This window comes from Centruroides sculpturatus, unplaced genomic scaffold (genome assembly GCF_000671375.1).
Source record: "Centruroides sculpturatus isolate CEXI.00-Female unplaced genomic scaffold, Cexi_2.0 scaffold1559, whole genome shotgun sequence".
In the NCBI taxonomy this organism is placed as follows: Eukaryota; Metazoa; Arthropoda; class Arachnida; order Scorpiones; family Buthidae; genus Centruroides; species Centruroides sculpturatus.
In genome coordinates this window covers 75,377-82,022 of record NW_019386184.1, presented here as the reverse complement: position 1 = coordinate 82,022, position 6,646 = coordinate 75,377, and the positions used below count along the sequence as shown (strand labels likewise).

Sequence of the window (6,646 nt, the reverse complement as noted above, 5' to 3'; positions counted from 1 at the left end):
TTTTCGGGGAAACACGGTAATAGACATGCTTACAAATAGTTTACAAGACTGCTTTCCAGTTGGAGATGCTAAAAGAAGCGTAGGAGAGTTCGTCCATACAATCTTCTTTTTAGGAGTAATGGGGAAAGTTCGTCTCCAAGGACACTTTACGAAGTTCAGAAAAAGTTTTTCTGGCGGGTATGGGCGGAGGCCAGAGTAGTCGTTCGCACTCACACTTAGCCTAATGGGGTCTTCCTTGATCCTTGGATTAATCCTATGCAGAGATGATGGCGGACTGACCAGTTTCAAAACCTCATTGTATCCTGGATTTCAGACTTTTATGTCATTTTTACCCGAAATTCCGCTTTTTGCTTGGTACGAATACTTGGTGGTCTCTTAATGCAGGCAGAGTGTAACATTTTTAAAGTAATATCCGGTTGGTATAAACTCTTACAATATTGTTGAGGAACGTATAATTATATTTTATTGACAAATTTATAAATCTGAAGTCTCACGTTATCTAATAATTACCACCTGTGTAAGATGACTTTGATTCAAATATTTTTAAAGTATATTTTATTAATTTTAAATTTGCTCTTGAAATTATAAAAGTGGGAAAATGTTAATCTACTAACACGAACTTTTCATTCGAATAAACTGGAGGTGACACAATTGAGTTCGAATTAAAAAGATAATTTTATATTGATTTAATTAAATAGGATCAGACAGAAAATGGCTTCCACTTCGTTGAGTCAAACGCTAAAGAACAAAAGGATTACGTAAACTTTTTGTATAATTTTACATATTTAAATAGCAATTTTGTAACTGAAGATTTTTAGTTACTGCCCCATGAAAAGGAAGGAATGTGACTTGAGATTGCCAAGAAACTATATCGATGACATCTACTCTACGTAGAATATATTTAATAAAATGCTTAGAATTTTGAAATGTACTTCAGATACTTTTGCCCAGTGGGTACCAAAAGAACCTGCTTTTTCTCATATCTATCGTGAATTCGGAAGCCCATAAGGACTACAGTCAGAAATCTCAAGGTCATAATGCATAATTAATATTTTATGGTTGGCTAACCCGGATTCGATTCCAGGCTAGAAACCATTTCCAGACAAACAATCTGGAGCCATCACTGCCTCGACTAACCGCTCGTCACGCTCGTAAGACAATTGAAATTCTTTACTCCAGTTTAATGACATTATATAATAAAAATCAAACAGGATTGTTTGTAATTACTTAAAGTAAAAGCTAAAAATTTTTCATTATTAAATTATGAATTTTGTTTTACATAAAATATACTACAGGAAACACATTATTGTTGAATTATTATATCATTATAAACGAGGAAAAGTACCTCTAAAGCGAATTGTGGTTAAGCTGCCAACTTCTCTTTTTACTATAAAATTGATATAATGTCTTGTTTTGTTCCAAGTTCTTAATTAAATTTAACATGTATGATTTATTTGGCTTAATAGAGATGAAATTATATAGAATGAATTTTTAAGTTATGTAAAGTAAAAATTTGAACAGAGAATAACGTAAATATACTTGAAATGAAATTTTCTTTGTAATGGTAAATTTACTGTAGCAGCGTAACATAAATTTTTGTGTAATGCATATTTAATGTATTTATTCATTAGCGTGAAAATTATTGAATATAAAATGAAAATTTATTCTTGTCTATATTTAGAATTCTAAAATGAATTTTATTAATTTTTTTATTGATTGATGAATTAATACAGCGCATACTTGAACTAGTTGTCAAGTTGACGCACTACTAGGATGACTTCAATGGAGAACTGGCTCCTATTTAAATGTTAGGCAACTGTAAAAGCAAAGAGAACTCGATGAATCTAGTCCATTAGTCACATGCAAATAGCTATATTAGTATTATTATTATTCACTCCTGTATTCTCGAGATTTCATATGTTTAAGAAGAAAAATGAATAGTCACCCGAATGGCATCCAAATATAGAATTCAGGTTCTAACATTAGTCTACGTAAAATGGTTTGTTATTTCTTATTACTTCGTCATTGTTGTTAGTTGTTACTATTTTGTCATTATTAACCGCTTTCTTATAGTTTATTAAATAATTCAAAATAGAAATTATTCTTCTATACATAATAGCTACATTCGAGAATAACAAGGTGTAGGTTACAATGTTTATCATATATAAATCATTTACAGTTACTAGTGTTTCGTTTCGATATGCATTCACAACTACTTCCTTATCTAATTATGGCACCCTCAACTTTGTAACTTTTATTTTTTATTAATTATTTGTGTAAACCCCTGACTTCTTTATCAATGTACACTTTTCGTACTTTTAGTAATACAGGTAAAAAGTTTTCACTACATTTTGTGGCAGCGTAGTTTGCTGCAGCACCCCTATTGAAAACCACTGAGTTAAAAGTTTTCTTAAAAATATTCAATAATAAACGATATAAAATCACGTATACTATGGAGAGTCAACAGAATGAGACTATAATTCTCCTCTTTTCCTTAAATGCAGCATCACAAATTCTGGGATTAAATATACTCGGGAATCGATACTCTAAAAAATCCCAAATTAGACATTTCGAATTATATTCAAATCTGATCGAATATATTCTTCTCCTAAATAATTTTGCTTTCCTCACGACGATATTTTCTGATAAATTTATTTGCGGAGATTTTTTTAATATGTTTCTTGATTTTAAACCTATCATGCAGGTGTTTATCATTGGAATGATAACAATTTGGACTTTGCAGTTCACTTATCTCAAGCGAGTCAGTTTAGAGTTTGCAAATACTAAATACTCGTATGAAACAGATAAAGATTTAGCCACTTTGATTGAATTTCGCTATGGATTGTTCTTAGCAATTATAGCTCTTTTGCAAATACTAATAGTCCTTCTGCTCGATTTATTTTTATATGTGACGATGGAAAGAGCAACAGAAATCGAATACTTAATCTGTAATATTGACATGGCAGTGTTGTTTATTCTATTGATAAGTCAGGTCGTTTATGTAATGTTTTTTTCTTTTTAATTGTTTTTCTATTCTCTTTCATGGATTTACTACATTGTCAAAAAAACTCGACGATATTATTCGTGGAAAAAATAATGTAAAGGATTCGATTGAAAATTTTATTGTAGAATACACAGAATTAATGGAAGACATTCAGATCATTAACAATAAATTCGAAATGCTGTTTGCTATAATGTATTGTTATAATCTATATGGATTTAGTATCCTTATAACAGTAGTTGTGTTTTACGATTTACCCAAAGAATTCGAAATTGGTGCAGTAATCATTATTCCATGTTTTATGTGTGAATTTATGATGATTGCCTTTGGATTGTCTAGGTTGACATCTTCGGTAAAGCTTCGTTATTATCTGTATTATAAACTATTATATATGTCTTGACGAATGATTAATGTATATTTTAGCTTTATGGAAACTTCAACAACATCGATAGATTCTTTGCATCGAGATTTTCTCTCGTATTCAAACTGAAGGTAAAATTTTTATATATATACATCTAAAGATTAAAAATATATTTTGATACAATATTTTCTAAATTGTTTCGTAAACAGATGCTGAATTTCATGAAGAGATTCGGGAAAACTCCGATTGGAATATCTGTGGGTGGATTTTTTCGAGTCAAACGTAATTTTCCGATTAAAGTATGATATATTTACATTAAGGTATTTTCTTAATTGTTTTTTTTAATATAGTTCGTTCGTTTTAACTTTCAGATGTTGAGTAGTCTCTATTCTATCTTGAAAGCGTTTATCGAATTAGGAAAGACGAGAAAGCGTACAGAATGTACTTCATTCCATTTTGCCAACGAAAGCAATATTCGGAATCTATCAGAATATTGATGACGTGTGTAAATGTACAAATATAATTGTAGAAACATCTGCAAATTTTCTACATTTAGCAAAAATGTTATGTGTACCAGGGGTTACTAAACTTTTTTCTCTGCGGGCCGGATAGCTAAGAGAATGATGAGCGCGGGCCGCATAACCACTCTGTTCAATACAGTACACTGAATACACGAAAAACTAAGACAACAAACATATTTATTTATCAATACCCAAACACGATCGCTGCAGCAAGCTCGTAATCACTTTTCTTAGAAGCTATATTGCATGTAATAATTTCACAAAAGGCGCTGTGATATCCAAATTTGCAAATTCTCGCCGAATTTTTTATTTCACTGATTTTCCTAAAAATTGTGTTACTGCCATATGCAAAAATCAGAATATCACTTATGGTAGCTGCTATTTCGTTGTGGATGTGTCTCTTTAATTCGATCAATTCAGTTCGGTAGACTATCAATACAGCTTTCAGGCTAGATACTTTTTTTATTGTTTTGACATATGCATTTTGGACTTATATGTATTTTAAGTCCCTCTTCAGTTCAAAACTCAGGTTCTGTCTTTTAAAACCACGGTGTATAACACGTAACGTTGGAAAGAGTTTAAAATATAGCCATTTAAAAACACTTCAAATACATTTTCACATTAATACGGTAAACTTTTAACAATTGTTCATAAAATCTTGTATAATTACAACTTTTAAAGAATGTGTATGTTCTACAATATAACGTCGCAGCAACGATGATCGTTTTACAGATTAATAATACGTAGTATATTACTATTAACACATTTTCAAGAGAATACATATACACTTTTACAATATATTTATCTGAATTGATCGGTTTAAAGAGACACATTCACTGTAAAAATCAGACTGAAGTAATTTTGTCATTTTTACTTATACTTATTTTAATACTTTTTACATAGTAAGTTTATCTCTAATATATGATATTGCCATACAAATAATTATACTGTATTATAGTTTATTTGCGGCAGCGGGTCGGATGATCTGACCTCGCGTTCAGTAGGTTGGTGACCCCTGATATTTACCATCAAAATTTATTTTAAAGGAATATGTAATTTCTATTCGTTTTAAAACAAAGCAAATATGACAGCCGCTAGATTAGTTAAGACGTTAGTCTTCTACCATTCTGACGGTTCCGAATTCGAATACGAGAATATTTCTGAGGATGTTTTATTCTAGATATGTCGGGCCTCGTCTTTCACTTCACAGGTGACCTATACGCATCTACGTTGATTGTAAAGAAATTCTTCTTACTGTCATAGGGAGGAAAAACACTAAAATAAAACAATCTAAAGGGAATGCAATAAATATAAAGCTGAGCAATTTTTAGTAAATAAGTCTGTTTCCTGATGAACGTGGTTTCGACGACACTGCACAATAACTTGCAAAAAAAAAAAAATCAGGAAATACATTGCATATTTCGTTATTATTCGATTATTACGAAAATTTGGGTTAGCTCTTTACATAATTGTGAAAAGTGTGCACACTTTTAAGTTCATTTATAACTGGATTTTCAATATTTAATTATTGGGTATTTTCACAATTAAATTTTACTAAACATTGTTTATATATTTTAATTCATGGCAATGACGAAACAAACGTTTTAATGGATAAATTTAGAAATGATTATAAGTTATAAACATATTATGAAGTATGTGTAAAATGATTTAGGTGTTGTATAAATGTCGTAAACTATAACATTCAAGTAAAAAGACAATAGAGATGTAAAATGATATCATAGTAAATATGCCTTGTAGTATATTTCATTTGTAGTTGTATATAGAGTATTGGAAAATTATGGCAACCTTTTGGAAGATGTAGATGTTCATAACAATGAAAAAAACAGGGTTGTACAAAGTATCTACGCGGGAGGATAAAAATAGTCAATTAGCACATATAGGTATCACACCGACATCCTTACAGGTTTGCTTAAGGAACATAAAGAGGCTATAAAATGAGGAAGAAAGAGGACGGCATTGGTCGAGAAAAGCACTGACGGTGCGATGAAATATTCTTTATATTCTGCAAGAAATCAGCAAATAAGTTGTCTGGTGATATGTTAGAAGAAAAGGTACTAAGGTTAATGATTCAGAACTTTTTTCTAAACCACGAAAATGGTACCTGGAGAGAAGTGAAGGGAGACCCAAGAAAACGACAAACATAGATTATGAAAAAATGTAGATGGAAGTTTAGATTAATTTATTTGATTTCAAATAATTTCAAATTTAATTGAATTCAAATTTAGTATTTTAATCTGATGACATTCGATTGTTATGTTCCAAAAACTTTCCATCGAATAATATGTTTTGTGTTCTAAACAATTTTTAGTAACATGTTTGACTTTGATAATGAGACTTTCAAACGAAAACTATTTTTGCTAGAAACTTCTTCTACATGTTGTATTGAAGTATTTAGAATTTTGTTGTAATTGTACTGATTAAAGCAGAAAATGTCTGGTTTTCTTTAATTTCAGCATTTTTAAAAAATTTGTTATAATAATTAGGGGAGACCGGGGCAACTTCGGCATGCGGGGCAAGATTGTCAAGCGCTTTTTTTTGAAAACAAATTAAAAGGAGACTTTGGTTATAGGTTAGGCAGTTGAGTTTTATTGGTGGCTTGTTGAGTGTAGTGTTTTTATTGTTCTCCAACAAGCGTAGTTGAATTATCAAGCAAATTTTCATTTTCGTTCAATTCCATATAATATTTTTTTTCCATTTATATTGAATTGGCAGGTTTTGTTATAATTCCATGATAACGAAAGT

At 30.5% G+C, this 6,646-nt stretch overlaps 1 long non-coding RNA gene across 1 annotated transcript; it reads left to right on the top strand.

Moving 5' to 3' along the window:
* Window positions 1–3,135: 3,135 nt before the first annotated feature.
* On the top strand, window positions 3,136–4,702 carry LOC111613975. The gene is made up of 3 exons (XR_002754856.1): window positions 3,136–3,493; window positions 3,572–3,661; window positions 3,734–4,702. It is a non-coding gene; the product is annotated as an uncharacterized LOC111613975 (long non-coding RNA).
* Window positions 4,703–6,646: the final 1,944 nt, after the last annotated feature.